The sequence below is a fragment of the Pan troglodytes genome, chromosome 16 (assembly GCF_028858775.2).
Source record: "Pan troglodytes isolate AG18354 chromosome 16, NHGRI_mPanTro3-v2.0_pri, whole genome shotgun sequence".
Classification (NCBI taxonomy): Eukaryota; Metazoa; Chordata; class Mammalia; order Primates; family Hominidae; genus Pan; species Pan troglodytes.
Window position 1 is genome coordinate 54,415,624 of NC_072414.2, and position 21,164 is coordinate 54,436,787.

Here is a 21,164-nt window from a genome sequence, read left to right on the forward strand (position 1 = left end):
TCAAGTGATCCGCTTGCCTCTGCCTCCTGAAGTGCTGGGATTACAGGTTTGAGCCACTGTACCCAGCCCCTATTTGTCTTAAAAGCTTCCCAGGTGATTCTAATGTGCTGCTAGGGGATGAGCACCCCTGGGGAATACTGCCTGCGGTTGATCTCCAGCAGATTCTCTTGTGTCCTCTGAGCTCTACCTTGGGACGTGCATCCTCACAGCCCGGTAACTCCCCTTCCTGCATGGGGCCCCTTGACCTCGCCTAGCAGTTGCAGTGAGGGGCATTGACTTCAGTGGGATCCTGTCATAAGACAAAGGCTTCTTAGCATCACGGAGCTGCGTGGATTTTTATAGAGGAGGATTAGATGTTACCAGAGACCTTTACCAAGAGGACTGGGAGAATTGTATCAGCTTTTTAATATTAAAAGGGAGTGAGTCTTCCTGCTTTGGTGTTTGTCTCTTGTACTGTCATAATTGTGTTCTGTTGTATGAGTGGTATGAAAATGTTTACATAGGATGTGTCCTCCTTGGGTTTAATTTCACCTCGTGCAAGTGCTGGTACTCTAGGTTTGGAGTTTCAGCCTGCCTGCCTTCTGCAGGACTCAGTTGGTATGCAGCATGTGTGTGCATTGTTGCTTTTAGTAATAGTTGCTCAGTTAATTTACCATCATTGGTTGAGGGGAGAACCTACTTATTGCCCCACATAGAATAAATTATTCTTTGTTGAGAGCCTTCAGCCCAGACTGCATTAGAGCTGCCAGGATAAACCACCACTCTTTTGTTTGTGGTCTTCAATTTCTAAGTCCCCTTGACCTGTTAACTGCTTCATTAGTGGGTGAGGGAATGGGGAGTTGGTTATGGGAACTGCTTTTCTCCAATGCCAGGAAAGCCTCTACTAAGGTATGGCCCAGCCGTATCTCACATTTCCATGGAAGCATTTGTTCTAAGACCCTGCCTGAGGAGGGCCTTGGAGAAGCCATGGGGTGGTGTCCTAGAGGTGACTCCCACTGTCACTCCCTTGCTCCCTGCATCCTTTGAGGGGGCTGCCAAGTGCCTGTATCGAGGCTGAAAGTAGGGTAGGTACAGCCTGTAAAGGTTTATCTTTTTCCCTCTCCCCATTTCATTTCAATGTTTCAGCAGGCATTTATTAGGCCCTATACCAGACACCTTGGGAGGCAGAGAGGAGCAAAGCCGTTGCTGCCCTCCTGGGGCTGCGCCTCTAGTCTGGGAGCCAGGTCTGTACCTCAGTGCCTTGATTCTGGCTGGGAGGAGACAGACGGCTGCTGTGGGCTTTAACTGGCGGGGATTGGGATAGGGGAAAAGAGGTAATGTGGACAAGAGCCTTTTAGACCCAGACAGACCTCAGCCTGGTCCAGGTGGTGAATTCTTTGTATGGTAATGGGGACTAAGCCTCAAGTATGGAAATTTGCCTAAACTAACTGCTAGTCAGATCACTGGGGGCCCCGGGTGTGGTGGGAGCGAGCTGTTCATTCAGTTTTGTCTTTCCACTGTGGTTTCTAGTTGGTCCAAAGCTTCATGGTATTTTTTTCATTCCCTTGGCAAACATTTTTTTGGGAGGCCCTGCCTTGTGGCCAGTGCTGGGGACAGAGTTGACCACAGTGGCTGCTCTCCAGGGGCTGAGATTCCCAAGTCTCCTGGGCCAAGTGTGGTCTGGGAGCAGCTGTGTCAGAATCACTTTCTGTGCTCGTTAAAATGGCAGATTCTTTTGCCTCACCTCATGCTACTAAATCTGCATTTTTATTAGTAACAAGCCACCCAGACGGCCCCTCTCCATTTATAGCTTAAGCAAAAGGTAGAGAAGCTTTGCTCTGGTAAAGGTGACAGAAGGGGCTGGCTCAGAGATTCTTCGGGAAGCAGGGCCAGCAGAGTGTTTTGAGTGACTGGAGGTATCAGGAGCACCCCCGAAGTTATTGGCCTGGGTACTTCAGTGGCCAGCATCAGTGATGGGCAGGGAGGGTGTGCATGTTGATTTTGAGGTCTTTCTCTGCATGATATCCCTCTGGATCTTATTTTCTATTTTCATCCACAAACAGGATTTATGGGTCTGAAGAGGAGGGCTGGGATAGTGTGTGTCTCCTGGGAACTGTGGGAGTAGTTTGTGGGTCCAGCACAGATCTATGGCTGGGCACAGAAAGTTCTGTCTACTTGGGGTTACTTACTTTTATTCTCCTTGGCCTAAGCTTCTAATACCTTGTCCTTAGTCTAGTCCCTATTCTGAGGTGTCCTCCACTTGCTGAGTGACTTGGAGTGAGCCCCCCAAGTGGGACTTGAAGGTGGCAGGAAGAGGAAGGCAACGGGAGGAGGGGGCGAGGGGGTATGGAGTTGGGGTGAGAGCTGGGCAGGATTTAGCCATGTTTACCCTTGCTGGGCCTGGGGGTGGATGAGACCAGCCTGGCACTCCCACCCCTCCCCTTCCGCAGCAGCATCCCTTCCAGACTGTGACCCTCCTTTGCCCTCCAGACGATGCCCTTGGGATCTGAGTCCCTGGTGACCCTGCCATGTCTCTCTGGGGCAGTTGGCAGTTTCTGCTCCCTGGCCATGCCATGCAGACAACAAATATGTAAATTGGATTTCAGCTTTGGGGGTCTCTTCCTTGGGAAGCCTCGACTCCCTATTTGTTTCATCTTGGCTGTTGTCCTCCAAACTCTGTAGTAATTACCCAGCTTCTTACCTGAAAACTGTGAGGCTTGTTCCTAGGGCTAGGCAGTGTCAGATACGTGGAAGTCATCAATACTTCTTTGTAGAGGGACTTACGTGAGGTATATGACACGTATCTTCCTCACTCTTCTTGGAAGGTAGGATCTTTAGGGTCTGTAAGTGGGAGAAGACATCAAGACCCTCAGCCTTCTGTTCTTGAACATTCATCATTGTGCCACCACCCCCCCCTCCACAATTCTGCTGGTCTTGGGTTTCACAGTCCCAAGAAAGGAGATTGATTTATTTATTGGAAGACAAATAAGGTTTAATAGTTCATAAATGTCACCTTTCCCAGGTAGGTTTGCATTTCTTACAGGGAATTTGAGAAATTAGGTGGAAGAGTAATGGGAAGAGGGATGGAGTCGTGTTTTGCCATGGTGGCCTTAACACCGGTGACAGCTGACCTGCAACTTGAGTCCAGTTAATGCACACAGTAAAGGTTTCCAACTAGAAGCTTATTTTGTTTGTTTGTCTTTGTGGATGCACAGACATTTCCTTCTTTACTTGGTTCCTGTGGTTTGCGTTTAGTGTAGACGTAATGTTTGTCCCTCTAGAATTTATTTTAAGAATAACAGTAGGAGCAGGATTGTAAACTTGGTTCAAGGAAGAAAGCACGTGAAGCCACGTGCCTTGATCGCCCGGCCTATTAAAGCCAATTTCACTTCTTGCCCGGTGTGTCTGGAGTGGGTTGATTAAGTTTTGCTTTCCATATTCTCAGGTGAATCTCTTTAGATTCTTTCCCACAACTGAATGTGGTAAATGCTTTTGAGAAGAGGAAAAGCTCTTTTTATGAGAGTTACCTGTGCTTATTTCTCTAAAGAGATGGCATGTGAAACCTGGCAGGTACCTCTGGGAAAAGTATACTGACGCATGTGCCAGGTGTCATACGTCGTGTGTTAAAGTGTGAATTCTGAGAGTGCCACTGTAGTTTCCAGTAGGTAATGTTATAATGTGTGGTTATTAATAATATGAATTTAGTATGCAGTAATTCTTGATCCTGACTGATCTTCAAGAATCACCTGGGACGGCTTTGAATATCCAGATTTCAGAATCTCACCCAGACTCACTGACTCAGAGCTTCTGGAGTGGGACCTGGGGCCCTATTGAAAGCTTCTCTGGGGGGGACAGATATCATCAGCCTGACTTCCGTCTGGAGACCGGCCCTGGAGCAGCATGCCAATTTTGACAGGTCACCAGGCCAGAGCTTGTGGCTCTGGGCGGGAACCGGGGTTGGGGGGGCGGGGGGGTAGTGGTGAGCCCTAAGCAATCACTCTGAGGGGTGCAGTGATCTTGTGATGGTACTGTTTCAGGAAGGAGGAGGAGAAGATGCCTGGTAGCAAACTGAAGAGAGGCCTGTGTGTTTGGATGGTTCTGCCTGGGATATCTGAGTTTGCTGTTCTGGGAAGCCAGGAGGATGAACTGATTCATCGGTTGGTGAAAGCCCCTGAACCTTTCCCTTTAGGTGCTTCGAAAATCGAAAGACTTATCGTTTATGAAAAGCACATGTGTTAAGATCGTGTCTAGCCAACTCTGCATTGTGGTTTCTAGCTGGTGAGACGTCTCCCCACCCGACTTGAGACCTGTCTTGGCCAGGGTTTAGTTACCCCCTCTAATTTTTTGGCATGCTGGGTTTGTAGTTTAGCAGGGAACTTCACTCTGGCCGATGTATTTAATTGCCGGTGTGTTTTGGAGAAGCTAGAGAGAGGAAGTAGTCTGGAAGTTTTCTTTAGACATGCCAACAGGTTTGGATTAATTTTGGGTGGGAACTGGAAGATGCTGTGGCCCCTGGTCAAGGTTCCTGGGGTGGTTTGGTCATTTTTATCGTGAATTCCTAAAACATCAGGCACACCACTATCAGAAATACCAGAAACTTTCTAGAAGCAAACATAACTTAATGCTGAAGTGTTTGCATCTGTGTGTAGTTTCCTTGGCAAAGATTATTCAGGCCCATAATAATGTAATTGAGATAATATGTTTTCCTGAGAACTGTCGTGTCCTTTCAGCCTGTACGTGACTTATCCAAGATCACTGGTTAAGGTTTTTACATAACTGATATAAATGCAGAGACTTCCTGAGAGACCTGGCCCCAACTGATAAGAAAAAAGGTTTTGATTTTATGATGATTCCAATTTAGTGATATTCCTAAACTAGTTTATCCTAGTTCTCCTTTGAGTCCTCTGGAATGTATATATAAGTGTACAGATTTTAAAAAGGAAAAAATTAGGTCTTTGTGGCTATGTTTACATATTCTGAACACTTATTGGACTTCTGTTGTAAGCTAGCATTTATTGGTGTTTCAAAGGCGGAAAATTCCATTACAGTTCAATTGACTTTGGAGAACATACCAGTGTCTAGAAAGTTAAACAACTGTTTTGTGTCTTAAGTGGAAAGCAAATTTGTATGACTTTGGAAATAGTGTATCTGTCTTATTGGGCCAATCATGGTTAAATTGAAGACATGGAAACTATCAAAAACAATTACAACTGTTATTTTCTGTCCAAACTCTTCCCAGTTAGAGGAATCTTGGCCTCAATTAGAACTTTAGCTTCTGTTTTGTTCGCTAGATGTTTGTCCTCTCAATTACCCTTAATCTGGATTATTTGCGAGATAGCAATTTTTGTTAGGAGGAGGTAGCACTTGTTTGAGTTAATGATTTGCACCACATTTTTGGGGATGGTGACTTTAATACTTTAATTCTGCAGGAGTTCAGATGTATAGTGGACAGATCTCATCTCTGTTTGAGACTTAGTCAAACGAACCAATAAATATTTATTGAGCATTTACTGGTACCCTGCATTGTGCTCAAACCCCATGTCGATCATGAGTAAAGTATAAATCATGGCCCGGTATGTAAGATTGAACAGTAAGATGGTTAGAGGGAACAATCACAAGGTAATGTAGAAGTGTGAGTAATTCAGGGTAAATTGTTTGGGACAGTTACTGAGTGATACTCACTTTAGCCATTGGAGAGATCAATTTGGTCTGGAAGTCTCAAAGGCTTCCTGGAGGAGGCGAGAAAGGTGATAAACAGGAAAAGCCAAAAAAAAAAAAAAAAAGTACACAAAAACACCCAGCTCCTTCCAGGATGATAGTAATAATTTGGATGATCAAGCACAAGGGAGGATCTGAGAGACTGATACCTTGCTCTGGATTCTTGTTGAGAAATAATGACCTTGAGCTGACTTTTGAGCCCCAGGCCCACTGAGTGAGGCTTGAGGGGAAACGACTTTTAACAGGTAAACATCTCTCTGAAGGGCTCCCAGGGTTTAAGCAGAGGACTCTGCCTACCATAGTGTCCCCAGTCCTTGGTCACAAGCCTGCTGGAGCATGTGAAACTGTGTAGAGCTTTTCCCTTTGGAGAAGGGAAATATACTTACATATGTGCATATACATTAAAGTGAACATTAAAAAAAGACCTAGTTCAATAACATTTTTGAATCTGAGATGAGAGCAGCACAGCAGTAGGGATAAACAACTAATTAAGGCCGAATGTTCTCTACATATTTGTGGAATATAATTTGACTGTGCACTGATGACATGTTAAACACAAAATTAGATACTTACATAATTAGGCAATTTAAACATGTGTCATATCCCGAAGTCACCGGAACAGGTAATGGTAAATGTGACCATACTGCTTGTTTGGTTTCTCAGGGTTTGTGCCTGGAAGGATCACATGTAGCCTGAGACTCTGGAATTTTGAAACCAAACATTGACAAGTGGCTTGTTTGAATTTGGTAGTTTAAGTTTGGATGCTGAAAGAATCTTTATAGCTCAGCAAACATGGACTTGTGCAGCTTTCTTTAGCTTTCTCCATTTGGAAAAACATTCAGAAAGAAGAAAGGGAAAATGGCATCAGTCGTTCCTCAAATATATAAATAAAATAAAGGAAATTTCTAAAAATGGAAGACCAGAAACCCATGTATATTTAATTCTATGCCTCTGTGCAGCTTGGTGTAAATATTTTGTGGATTTCATCTCTACTGAACAAAATATCAGGGATACAAATGTAGAGTGGGTGAGCTCTAGGCCTTGGGCCCCGGGCATAGTCCCAGGCCCATCTCTTGCTCTGGGTCAATGGGACTTCTGGAACGCTCCTTGGAAAGGACATGTTGCTCTTTTAGCTCCTGAATGCAGACAACAAATTCACTTGTGACTCAGAATCATAGCAGGCCTCGTCCTGGTGTAATAGCAGTTGGGCTATATTCCTTCAGTGTCTCAGTGTGTGTATGTTTAATTAAATTTTTTTACTTTTTATTACTGTATCTTTATTAGATTTTTTATCGAATTTTTTATTACGTCCTCTGGAAAAGAAACACTCTGGGAAAGTAATCCTCTAATTGAAGACAAAATGACCATTTTAGTCTGTTTCATGATGCAAAACTAAATACCTGAGACTGGGCAATTTTCAAAGAACAGACATTTATTTGTCTCAGAGTTCGGGAGGCTGAGAGGTCCAAAATCAAGGTGCTGGCTTCTGGTGAGGGCCTTCTTGCTGTGTCCTCACATGGTAGAAGGGCAAAAGAGCAAATCCACTCCTGCAAGTGCTTTTATAGTGGCATTAATCCACTCATGAGGTTGGAGCTCTCTTGACCTAAACACCTCTCAACACTGTTGCATTGGGGATTGTTTCTAACATATGAATTTTGGATGGTACACAGGGTACCATATTGAGATGATGTATGTGAAGGCACTTTGAAAAGAACCAGAGGCATGCTAATGTGTGTTATGTGATTTGATTTAATTTAATTTTTAAATGTTTTGAGGTTTGGGTTCTTAGAGGTGAAGAAACTGCAGGAGGTGTTTTATGGAGCTTTTACTGTGTTCTTGGCAATTTACTAGGAGTTGTTTTGCTCCTTCGAGTACATGTATTTTGGCCATGACTAATTTAAGGTCCTTTGGTTTATGCCCTAGAATGCATATTTATAGAGTTTCTACGCCTCTTGTGAAACATGCTGACTCCAGAAAATCCCTCACATAACTGGCAGGGGAGAGAGAAGTGTCTGTGCCCTATTTTCCTACGAGCCAAGGAGAAGCCCTTGCCAGGCAGGCATGGGGAGTACTCATCCAGATGTGTTTGACATAGTTTCTGAAATAGACCACAGCATATGCCACTTGGTTTCTATTTTAAGATAGGTATGTTGACAGAGGCATTGGTCCCCAAATAGAGGGGCAGAGGGTGTGAGATGTGTACTCCTAGGGAGAGGAACTGGGTGTCTTTATTTGGTGATGTGAATTTCAACCTGAAATACAAATCATGGTGTTTTCTGGGAAGAAGACTGCAGCCCTGACAGGGCTCCAGCCTGGGCGTTTCATTCAGAGGCTCTCACCTATACCTGTTGCTGGCCACAGGGACCCAGGGGACAATCTGACACAGAAGCCTGAGGGTTTTTGCCTTGTAACTTCTTGTTGTATCTGAATTAAGTCAACTCTAAGGCTGTGGTATCCCTCTGGACTAATCGATTCCTGGTCCAGGAGGCCTGATTCCAAAGTTCTAAAACTCCATAGGGCCTGCTAAGAACCAGAGGACAAATCCCTGTACCACCTGACTGTTACCGAGGCAGATCTCTGGGGCATACCACCTCCGTTTCTAGTCTTGGTGTTAGCCAATCTCAGGTATGTGAATTCTCTATTTAATCCTCTTGACTATGGACTGTGATTGTGTTACCTGCTTGCTTCGGGTCTGCTCACAGACTGAGTTGTGTTTTCTGCTTTTGAGTCAAGGTTGTCACTCACTGTTTTTTTTCCCCCAGATGGCCTTTGTACATAAGGGCCCCTGTTCTGGTGTAAGGGATACTAATCTTATCATACCTGCCTCAGTTATTTGAAGCTTGAATGAATCAAGTCTCCTGTCCAGATTCACTTCCCTTCTTGTGGATCACTTGAGATCAGGAGTTCAAGACCAGCCTGGCCAACGTGGTGAAACCCTGCCTCTACTAAAAATACAAAAATTAGCCAGGAGTGATGGCAGGTACCTGTAATCCCAGCTACTCAGGAGGCTGAGGCAGGAGAATCACTTGAACCCAGGAGGCAGAGGTTGCAGTGAGCCAAGATCACGCCACTGCACTCCAGCCTGGGTAACAGAGCAAGATTCTGTCCCCCCCCGCCCAAAAAAAAGATTGTCTCCCTAATTTAGGCTCATCTGTCCTCTTTTCTTTTTAATACAATTTTAATTTTCAAAAAGTTAAATTTCACATGTAAAAATTTTAAAAAGTAGAGGCATGCAGTGAAAAGTAAGTTTGCTCCAATCCATCCACTAAAAACTAAGGTCTCTTCCTAAAGGCAACCACTGTTAGTGGTATTTGTATATTATCCTGGAAGTGGTCTATGTATATGTGTCTTTATGTTCTGACTCCCTTCCCCTCTGAATATATAGTATATAAGGTGTGTGTACTTATGCATCTTACTTAAAAAAAGTTAACATTGTGAGTTATATCCTATTAGATTGTATAGAATAGCCTCATTCTTTTTTAACAGCAGTTTTATATTCCATTATAGTATATTCCATTTCGTCTTTTAACTGGCTCCCTATTGACATTTGGGTCTTTTTTTTGTCTTTTGCTGATGTGTGTGCACTCTTGTGCATGCGCGCGCTCTTTCTCTTGCTTGCAAGTGTGAGTACAGCTGTGGGATAAAGTCCTAAAACGATTAAGTCAGAAAGTATGTTCATCTTTAATTTAATATTGCTAAATTGTCCTCCAAAGAAGTTGGATCATTTTTAATCATTTAACCAACAATGTATGAGAGTGCCTGTTCCCAGGAGTCCTCGCCAACACAGTGTATTGTCAGACTGCCTATATTTGCCAATCCGCTAGGTGAAAATGGAATCTCATATCACTTATGATGTGTGATGTGAGGTTGAGCATTTTCTTTTTCCTTCAACTTTTAAGTTCAGGGGAACATGTGCCGGATATCCAGGTTTGTTACATAGGTAAATGTGTGCCATGGTGGTTTGCTGCACAGATCAACCCATCACCTAGGTATTAAGCCCAGCATCCATTAGCTATTCTTCCTGATGCTCTCCTTTCCACCCCCAGACCCCAAAGTGTGTTGTTTCCCGCTATGTGTCCACGTGTTCCCATCATTCAGCTCCCACTTATCAGTGAGAACATGCAGCGTTTGGTTTTCTGTTTCTGCCTTAGTTTGCTGAGGATAACGACTTCCAGCTCCATCCATGTCCCTGCAAAGGACCAAGATCTTGTTCTTTTTTATGGCTGCATAGTATTCCATGGTGTATATGTTCCACATTTTCTTTATCCAGTCTATCATTGATGGGCATTTGGGTTGATTCCGTGTCTTTGCTATTGTGAATAGTGCTGCAGTGAACATACGCATGCATGTATCTTTATAGTACAATGATTTATATTCCTTTGGGCATATACTCAATAATGGGATTGCTGGGTCAAATGGTATTTCTGCCTCCAGATCTTTGCAGAATTGCCACACTATCTTCCGCGATGGTTGAACTAATTTACACTACCACCAACAGTGTAAAACCATTTTTCTCCGCAGAAGTTGACTGTCTTTATATGCTTGAGTCATTTTTATTTCTTTTTCTCTTCACTTTTTGTGTCTGCTGTCTGTTTGTCTATTGTGTTGTCTTTTTCTTATTGATTTGTATTTGATTTTTAAAATTATTTTTATTTATTTTTTTGAAATGGAGTTTTGCTCTTGTCACCCAGGCTGGAGTGCGATGGCGTGATCTCGGCTCACTGCAACTTCTGCCTCCCGGGTTCGAGCAACTCTCTTGCCTTAGCCTCCCAAGTAGCTGGGATTACAGGCGCCTACCACCTTGCCTGGCTGATTTTTGTATTTTTAGTAGAGATGGGGTTTTGTCATGTTGGCCTGGGTGGTCTTGAACTCCTGACCTCAGGTGATCCACCCTCCTTGGCCTCCCAAAATGCTAGGATTACAGGCGTGAGCCACCACGCCAGGCCTTGCTGTTTATGTATTATGGAAATTAGCATCTGTCACGTGCTGTGAATACTTTCCCTCATTTTGTCTTTGTCACTAGCTTTTTCACTGCACAAAATTTGTTTTATGTAGTCAAATTTATTAATCTTTATGAATTTTGGATTTTGTATCATGCTCCATGATACCACTGTTGCCTGCCTTCTCCACTCTATCAGGATGTTTCTTGTGCCTACTTGTTTCAAACTTACGTCACAAACACATTTCTCCATACTTCCCATTGCTTTCTGCATCACAGATGTCCCGCTAACCTCCTGTTTGACCTGCAGTTCTAATTCAGTTGTCTGCCTCATCATTTATTCAGTCATCCATTGATCTATTAGTTCATTGATTCCACGTTCCCTCTGAGTTCCAGGCACTGTGCTATGTGTTAAGGATACAGTGGTGCGCATCTGTCCTATGCTCAGGAGCTCATGGAAAGCATAGCCAGGCTTCCACTTAGGTGGAATTCAAACTCACAGTCCTTGGCAACTGCAGGGAGTGCTGTGCGGGAGGACCTGGTGTTCTACTCTGACCTGGGGTGAGGCAGAGGGCGATCAGGGAAGACTTCCTTGAGGGAATGTGTCCAACCCTATAGCCTGAGTGGGAGTTTGCCAGCCTTTCGTGAGCAGGTGGCAGGATGTCAGTGGAGGAGGAGGAAGAGAGCTTTCCCTACTGAGAAAGCTGCCTAGGGAAAGCCTTGCAGTGGACAGGAGCTCAATGTGTTTGAGAAACCAGTGAAGGCCAGTGTGGCTGGAGCAGGCCTATGAGAGGAGGTCTCAAGGGACTTGGAGGAATCAGGTTGTTTGAATTGTTGAAGAGTCGTGTATGGCTTGGTTATTTGCTCCATGATTCTTTGATTTCTCTTTATTTATTTATTTATTTTAGAGGCAGGGTCTCACTCTGTCACCCAGCCTGGAGTGCAGTAGCACAATCATAGCTCACTGCAGCCTCGAATTTCTGGATTCAAGGGCTCATCCTGCCTTGGCTTCTGAGTAGCTGGGACTACAAGCATGCATGCATCATCGTGCCTGGCTAATTTTTAATTTTGTTTTGTAGAGACAGGGACTAACTATGTTGCCCAGGATGGTCTCAGACTCCCAACCCCAAGTGATCCTCCCGCCTTGGCCTCCCAAAGTGTTGGGATTAAAGGCGTGAGCCACTGTGCCCAGCCCAATTGTATGATTTCTCTTTTGTATACATCCTCTAATATTTCAGTAGAATTCCCAACACATTGGTTCAATGGACTTTTTAATCACTTTGGCTTTCTTTCATTTGCACAGTTTTGTTTCATCTCTCATTGATTATGAGCCACTTGAGGAAAAATACCATCAAGGGCTCTTAAGAGGGCGTCTCCCATGTTGGTGTACAGCCTGCTAGAGGTCTAGGAATCCTTTCTGAGGAGCACATTCATCAGTAGCAGTGTATTAGGAGTTATGGGGGACACATACAAGTTTCATCTTTAGTTTTATCTCCTGGTGATTGGTGGTGGCTGCTGAGAGAGATCATGAGGCCAGGTCAGCTTCCATGGTCAAGAGTATGGTGATGGATTAATATCTGCCACACTATGGAGGTGGAAGTTACTGCCACATTGCCTCCTATGTGCCGTTTGTGATCTAGAACATTAATTATAAAGGTGATATTTCTTTTCTTTTTTGTTGTTGTTGGACTTTTTTTTTTTTTTAATTTTTTAAATTTTCTTTTTTTTTTTTTTCAGAAAGGGTCTTGCTTTGTCACCCAGGCTTGAGTGCAGTGGTGTGAACAGCTCCCTGCAGCCTTGAACTCCCAGGCTTGAGTGATTGTCCCACCTCAGCCTCCCAAGTAGCTGGGACTATAAGTATGAGCCACCACACCTGACTTTTTTTTTTTTTTTTTTTTTTTTTTGTAGACACAAGATCTCACAATGTTGCCCAGGCTGGTTGTGAACTCCTGGCCCCAAGCAGTCCTTCTCCCTCTGCCTTGTGAAGATTATAGGTGTGAGACACGACACCTGGCTGAAAGGTGCTATTTCATCCTGCCCCTAGGTGTTTGCTGGTATAGGTACATTTGGGCAAGAGTCATAATCATAGTACCTTGTGTCATCTGGAGCCATTCTTCTTACTGACATGAGCTGCTAATCCTAGCTGCCTAAGGATACTGATGCCTCTGTTTTAGCTCAGGTTTACTTTTTTCCTCTGTAAAACTGTACTTTCAAAAAACACAATGGGGGTGTGTGTGTGTGTGTGTGTGTGTCTGTCTGTCTGCCAATTGGTGCAGTGGCCTCTGCATCCTGAGCTATATTTTCCCCTTGAAATGATCAGGGTTAATAGCATCTGCAAAAATGTATTGATTAACATAGTCATGAATCATTTATGTGACAACTGGCAATGCAACGGATTGATTTACAGACTTTTGGGTGTAGGAGGAGCACCAGACATCTATGGACCATCCCCTTTCCCACTCTCGCCTCTGGTGGCAGCAGATGCACCCTGGTCCCCAAGAGCTCACTGGGGAAGGCAAGTGTTAGAGAGGATGTAGTGGGATGAGCTCAGGGCCAAACAGCATTGAGAGAACCATTACAAGCCAGCCTTGGTCAGGTAGTCAAACTTACTTCCAGGATGTCTGGCAAAGAGCCATCAGTTGCTGCTCTAGAAAGTCCACAACATGGCCTAATCCAGTAGTGGTTATTTAAGGGAAAACAGGGGCACTGGGGAGCAGCCAGAGCACATCCTTGCTTTTTGCACATTTGGCAGGATGTTTAAAGGGAGTGGGGGCTATTACACTTCTCCCTGTGGAAATATGCCATATCCTTGTTAAGTTGAAGACAGCCTTGTCTGTAAAGCTTAGACTATCTGAAAGGTCCTTTCCTATCCAAATTCCAGTCAGCCTCATTCCCCTCTGTAGATGGAAGTGCACCTTTATCTGCTGATATTTTGTTCTAAACATGTCAACCTTTAAACATTAAGGAGTTGGTGATCTCCTTACCTCTGGCCACTTGCAGCATTTATTTATCCCATACAGTTTGGTGCATAATCAGTCAGCCCATGTTGTTTACAGCGTAGCAAGTGTAAGAGGGAAGTAGGGAGGTAGGTGGGGCCAACATTCATGTTTAGGTTCAAGCCTGAGAATAAGGATGAGCACAAGGCTATTGAGACCACATAAATCCCCTGGAACAATGCCTTGTCCAGTAAATGGCACTCTGCAGAGTCAGTCCTCTTCACCCTGCCAAGTTCCCCTGTGTATGATATGCCTGGACCAGGACAGATGCTCAGGTGATCCCAAGGACCTAGGGAGGGAAGGGTCCCCTGGCTGAGCAGGCCTCAACAGTTGGATCCTTCTAGCAACAGCTGTGCTAGCACATGCTGGACTCGGATTAAAGTCATACTTCCTACTCTTAATTTCCTGTTTCTTTTGTACTTAGGATTTAATGATATGGTTGTGATTTAGATGTTGCTATCTGTAATAGGGCTTTTCTTTATTGTTGAAAAGCTAATTAGGGAAAAAGATAATTATATGTGGTTGTAAATATATGCATTATATGTTTATGCATATGTATACAGTATAATTAGAATCAAGGATAGTAAATGCCTGACCCCTGTGCCATCACTTTTTCTCTTGCTGTCATGGCAGACATTGCTAGAAGATTATGACACTTTACTATGTACCCTAGGAAAGGCAGCCACTGCCAATCGATTGGAGTTGTCACATGTGATAAAACCTATTTGTCAGCCTAGATAAAACCTGTTAATAGATTGATCCTGGGATACAGAACATTTGACCTATCTGAGCCAGTTGTTTTTTTTTTGAGATGGAGTCTTGCTCTGTTGCACAGGCTGGAGTGCAGTGGCATGATCTCAGCTCACTGCACCCTCTGCCTCCTGGGTTCAAGCGATTCTCCTGCCTCAGCCTCCCAAGTAGCTGGGACTACAGGTACCCGCCACCATGCCCGGCTAATTTTTGTATTTTTAGTAGAGACAGGGTTTAGTCATGTTGGCCAGGCTGGTCTCGAGCTCCTGACCTCAGGTGATCTGCCCGCCTTGGCCTCCCAAAGTGCTTGGATTAACAGGTGTGAGCCACTGTGCGCCTATCTTAGCCAGTTTTTATGGGTTGGGTCAGCATGCCACCAGCCTCTGGAAGACCCACAGTGAGAATAAATGTTTATTTCTGGTGAATGGCCAGTCAGTGACTCTCCGATTGTGAAAACCTCTGGCTAGTGTTAGACTTTTTCCCTTTGGGTATGCATTGTCCTATGTGAACATTGAGACTTTTGGCCTTCATTCCAGTGAGCTTACAATTTCGAAAGTTGATTTGGCTTGCAGTCAGAGGCCATTAATTAGGGGGCAAGAAGATGTTTGGTGTTTCTGTATTTCAGCTGTCTCTGGGTTAACCAGGGTCAGGGTTTTTCTAGGGACAGGAACTCCCTGTGCTGAAACAGGGGCGATGATACCATGCAAGGCAGGACTCCCAGGGCAGTGACTGGATTTTAGACAGGGCAGGATAACCTGGATGGTCTCTTCATTTACTTGGTTTAGGCACGTTTGTATTTACTCATTTTACAGGTGTTCATGAAGAACCTGCCATGTGCTGGACACTGCTGTCTATCCCAGGTTCGTTTTATACCTTGGCTAACCTGTCTCCTCGATCTCGTGGTCTTCCTGTCTTTCAAGTCTCAGTTTGGGCCTCTCACGCACTTGATTCTTTCTGCCTCTCAGAGGGAGAATGTAACTTAATGTTAGCATTTAATTAATGCTGAGTTGAAACATTGATTTATGGTATGACTTACCTCTTTAAACTCCTTGCATTTAAGATTGAGATAGAGACCAAATTTTCCCTAATTCTTACATATCTTCCCGCTCTCCTTTCTTAAGTATATGGTACAGGTTTCATTCATTGGGAGAACAGCATTGTGAACTTGGCAAGAGCATGGTCCTGGCTGCAGATCGGGAAATACAACCAAATGGCAGAGCATTTTTTCTGTAATAGACTCCTAACCTAACGGGTGGGGTGGTGTTTGTGCCAAACGCCAGGGAGGACGGTGCTGACTGTCCTCACTGTCCTCCTCTGCTTTGGTGAATGTTTCCATGGCAACCTCTGTTGCTGTTCTCTTCTACCCCTATCCCTGTCTTGCCCTTGGCTGTGGCCTCCTGGATCCCCGCAGCAGGAATTATTGACCGTCCTACTTCTACTTAGGATTGATACCTCCCTTCTAAAGTAGAGCTGTCATGGAAAGCAGCATATGATACCGGTGTACATCTCTTATCCCTTCAAAAGTTTAGCTCCTTGAGGCAGTTTCAACCATTTTTTGTATCCTCCCCGTGTGGTGCTCAGCAAATACTGAAAGCACGAATGACTGTGACAGCAAATACTGCTCTGAAGGAAGCAGTCTATGAAACAGGCTATTTCTATCCTGGAAAACGGCCTGTGGAAACAAAGCCAAGTTCTGGATATAGTCACATTGGTATATAATACATGGCTGGTTCATCAGGTGCTTTATCCATCTCCTGCCCACTTCACATTCATGCTCTGGGACAGCGTTTCCTGATGAAGCTCATTTCCTAGTGAAAATCCATCAAACTAATAATGGGTCAGGTGTGGGTAAGTGTAACGTGGTTCCAGTACAAGCAGAGATGGATTGGTCATGAAGATTAGCTTTAGGGCCCCTCACATGGAGGGATCCCTTCCAAGGCCCTGTGCTCATTTGTATTATTTACTTATCTAATATTTTTGAGACACCGTCTTGCTCTGTCACCCAGGCTGGAGTGCAGTGGCACAATCATAGCTCACTGCAGCCTCGAACTCCTGGGCTCACGTGATGTCTGCACTTCAGCCTCCTGAGTAGCTGGGAGTATAGCCACATGCAACCATGCCTGGCTTTTTAACTTGTGTGAGCTTCATGTGAACCCACCCCTGAATACAAGTAAACAGAAAACACTGAGGTAAACTAAAGATAGAAGAAACCAAGATATCATTTCCTACTCTCTTTCACAGTCACTCAACGCTCCTGACTCCATTGTCTGTTGGGGCGGGAGGACGTTCCCCACACAAAGCAATTCTCCGGCAGATTCTTCAGTGGACAGCAACTGGATGTCCTCTAATTTAACTCAATTTTTACACCATCTACCTGGAGATACAGGGTCAGATCACATAGGTTGAGGGTTTAGCCCCACAAGATTGCCCACTTCAGATGCCAGTCCCCACTGCTGGGAAAGGGAGAGGGGCCAGAGGTTAAATTGATCAGCAATGGCCAATGATGTGATCAGTCATGCCTATTTAATGAGGCCTCTATTAACAACATGAAGGACGGTTCAGACAAGCTTCCAGATGGATAAACACGTGGAGGTTCGTGGCGGGCGGTGTGCCCCCCGAGAGGGCATGGAAGCTTCACACCCTTTCCCTCATACCTCGCCCTAAGCATCTCTTCTATCTGGCTGTCCATCTTTATGCTTGGTAATGTTGTTAATAATAAAAGGGTAAAGGCAAGTGAAGTGTTTCCTTTAGTGCTGTGAGTTGTTCTAACAAATTAAGTGAACCTAAGGATGGGGTTCAGCCTGTTGGTCAGAAGCACAGGTCACAACCTGGGGCTTGTAGGGGACAGTCTTGTGGAACTGAGCCCTCCACTCCGACACCATGTCCAGGTGGATAGTGTCAGAACTGAGTTAAATTAGAGGATGTGGCCTGGTGTGTTGCCTCGTGCCTGTAATCCCAGCACTTGGGAAGGCCGAGGTGAGTGGATCACCTGAGGTCAGGGTTCCAGACTAGCCTGGCCAACATGGTGAAACCCCGTCTCTACTAAAAGTACAAAAATTAGCTGGTGTGGTGGTGCGTGCCTGTAATCCAAGCTACTCGGGAGGCTGAGGTAAGAGAATCGCTTGAACCTGGGAGGTGGAGGTTGCAGTGAGCCGAGACTACGCAGTTGCACTCCAGCCAGGGCACAGAGTGAGACTCTGTCTCAAAAAAAAAAAAAAAAATTAGAGGATACCCAGCTGGTATCTGCTGGAGAGTCACCTGGGAAACTGCTTGGTTGCTGTGTGAGGTTGCTGTGGGAGGAGAAATCCCCATACATTTTGGTGACCAGAAGTATAGTATTGAGTGTACTGTGTGAGATAATAGAAAAAAAAAAATTGTTTTTTCTTTCTCTGTATTTTAATACTCAACCTTCAAAATAAAATCAAAACAGAAACATTTTGCTGCTGTAGCAAATTACTACACATTTAGTAGCTTAAAGCAACACACATTTATTAACTTAGGTTCTAGAGTTCAGAAGTCCTAAACTCAAGTTGTCAGCAGGGCTGTGATTTTTCTGGAGGCTCTAGGAGAGAATCCATTTCTTTGCTTTTTCCAGCTTCTTGAGGCCGCCTGCAGTCCTTGGCCTAGTGGTCCTATCTTCCATCTTCCGAGCCAGCAGTGCCACATCTTCTAAGCTCTCTCTCACCTGTCCTTCCACTGTCCCACCTCCTGTCTTCTGACTTTGGTCCTCCTACCTCCCCTCTTTTCAGGACCTTTGTGATTACACGAGGTGCACCTGGATAATCCAGACTAATCTCCCCATCTCAAGATCCTCCTCAATCATGTTTGCAAAGTTCCTTTTGCCATGTAAGATACCATTCACAGGTTCTGAGGATTGGGGTGTGAATATTGTTGGGGGGCCATTGTTCACACTACTGTAGTTATAATTTTAATATTAAATTTGTTATATTCTTTGGCAATCCAGTTTAATAAATGCCTTCTGTTATCTCTTCTGATAGCAGTGTTTGGTTTTTGTGCCCTTCCTGCTTCCTTAACTGGTTCTAATATAAAACTTTAATTTGTTTTATCACCATTAACAATTTCTGTTGGACACTGACATTAATTGGCAAAAGTTCTGCATCTTTGTTATAATACTAACACTTGGGCAATAGGAACGTATTTTGGGCTATGAATGAGCTTTTTATTAAAGCTGTAAAGGAAGATTTCTTTTCCTCTTCATCAATTTGTATTCCCAGCTACCTCAAAGGAGGCCCAATCAATGTCTATTAAAATTCCTGAACTTCAAACTTTAGATTAAAGGAGCATTGGAAAGAGATTAGATGAGAGTAGGGTATGGACATTCCTCCCTCATTTTCCCTGATTTCACCTGCTGATTAGAGAATCTGAGATTCAGTCTGTAGGGTGTGTATAAAATGGGAGTCTGAGCCAGATGCAGTGGTTCATGCTTATAATCCCAGCACTTTGGGAGGCAGAGGACAGAGGATTGCTTGAGCCCATGAATTTGAGATCAACCTTGGTAACGGCGAAACCCTGTCTCTACAGAAAACAAAAAATTAGCCAGGCATGGTGATATGTGGCTGTAGTCCTAGCTACTTGGGACATTGAGGTGGGGGGATCCCTTGAGCCCATGGCAGTGAGCCATGATTGTGCCACTCTGCTCCTGCCTGGGTGACAGAGCAAGACCCTGTCTCAAAACAAATAAAGGGGAGAATTTGTTTTCTAGCAGTTCATTGATGTTAGCAGTTTATCATCCAGTCAAGAACCTTTATTGAGCACCTACCGATGTGAGCCTTGGAGGGATTTTAATAGCTAATGGTGGGGTGGAGCCGTTTGAACCTATAAAGAAGTCTGAGAAGCCAGAGAGGGAGAAGGCAGGCCAGGGAAATATTGAGGAGGAGGGTGAGGCTAGTAATTCTGGATGCTGCTTAGAGGGCAGGACGAGGAGATCTGAGAAATGGGCCTTGGTCTTCGATGATGTGAGGTCACTGGTCTCCATGGAGGTGACAAATCCCATGTGGACCATATCTTCAGATGACTTCATTCTCTGGATGCAGTGGTTTGAATCTTATGTAAGAAGTAAGTTCCATGAAGCGGCATAGGCCTTTGTCTTGGAGCTTTTGTGAATTCCCAAATTTGTGAATACTCCCATAGCATATAACTTAACCTATAAAATGGAATAATGTAGACTTTGAAGATTTTGAATTGGTCCATATGTCTGCTTTCTAAAGAACCTTCATTTCTTAGTCCTTTTGCCTTTGTCTCCATTTCCGGCACCAGCACAAGGCTGTTAGTAACTGGTGCTGTCAGTGGTTCTTCACCGCACGGTCCTGACTCACTCTTGTGTCATGAACAATGGTGAGGCGTGTTGAAGTCATTTGCTTCTAATTACTGGCTAAGGCTCTAAACTTTTTGGATGACTTACTAGAAAAAGGCAGCAAGGCAACTATTGTATTACTGCTTTTCCCATGTGTGTATTCCAAAGTGCTTTACTGAGTGCGGCAGGAGGGGTAGAAGCAGAGCCAGCTGCTGCTGGGGTGCATATGGTGTTGGATGCTGACAAAGGCATGTGGGGTTGTGCAGCATTGCCTGTCATCTGCAGTGTTGGTGCATGTGTATGTTTGGGGGTTGGTTGAGAGCCACTGGGCCTTACTGATGAACTAAAAGTACAAAGAACCACTATGCTTTAACAAAATTACAGTTATTATGTATCATAACCATGGAGTTACCAGGCAAATGCCCAGTGTCAGCTATCCAGGTCAAGTTCTGGGCAAGAGAGAGAATACCAGGCTTGGGGATACCAGGGGTCAGGGAGGCCTTACTGGCAGAATTGATCTTTAAGATAGAACTGGAGCTGTTGAAATGCCCAGGCTGCAGCACCTGCAGGTGTGACCCAGCTGACCCCAGGCCTTCAGAGCAGTCATTCTTATCCCTGCCAGTGGATAGGAATCACCTGTGGCTTTACAGTCACCTCCACCTCCACCTCCACCTTTGGAGGTCTTGAATCTGTATTAGCAAAAAACAACTCCCTTTCTCCTGCCCCCAAGCAACTCTAATGTATATGCTATATATGTTAGAGTTTATCTCATGATACTTTTATGCTGGTGGAGGAATAAGAGGTATCACAGTGTCATCAATGGAACTCTTTAGAAACAAACAGTGACTCACATGCATAATACACTGGTGCACACACACACCCTTAAGTAGCATTTGTTTGAATATAATCAAGCCTTACATAGTGTGTAAGTAAACATAAATGTAGCTGTTTGAGAAGTAAAATGCTGAAACTATTAATGTGATGTTCCAATAAAAAGTCAGTCAAGCGTCTTATTCAGCTATACAAATTACAGATGTCAGTATTAGATTTTTTTTTTTTTTTTTGAGGGTGGGTGTTGGGGGAGACAGGGTCTTGCTCTGTCACAGAGGATGGAGTGCAATGGCCCGATCACAGTTCACTGCACCCTCGACTTCCTGGGCTCAAAGAATCCTTTCACCTCAGCCTCCCAAGTATCTGGAACTACAGGCACATGCCACCACTCACGGCTAATTTTTAAATTTCTAGTAGAGATGAGGGCTCACTGTGTTGCCTAGGCTGATCTCGAACTCCTGGGCTCAAGGGATCCTCCCAAAGTGCTGGGATTACAGGCATGAGCCATCGCCTACTGGCCCTTTCTTGATATTCTTGATACTGAGCTCTGTAGTCTTTTTTTTTTGTATAAATTTATTTTTATTTTTATTTTTTTGAGACAGTCTCTCACTGTCGCCCGGGCTGGAGTGCAGTGGCT

The 21,164-nt window shown here is 44.4% G+C and overlaps 1 protein-coding gene across 10 annotated transcripts in view; it reads left to right on the forward strand.

Annotated features, from left to right (window-relative positions):
- The window catches only part of TLN2 (talin 2), a 450,464-nt gene that overhangs the window by 34,571 nt on the left and 394,729 nt on the right, over window positions 1–21,164 (forward strand). Inside the window, exon 1 of one of the 10 annotated variants that reach the window (XM_063794168.1) lies at window positions 12,600–12,657. The exons of the other annotated variants lie outside the window; for them this stretch is intronic. The gene's annotated coding sequence lies outside the window, so the exon portion shown is untranslated. Of the gene's footprint in view, window positions 1–12,599; window positions 12,658–21,164 lie in introns of those variants that run through there. 10 annotated transcript variants of the gene reach the window in all.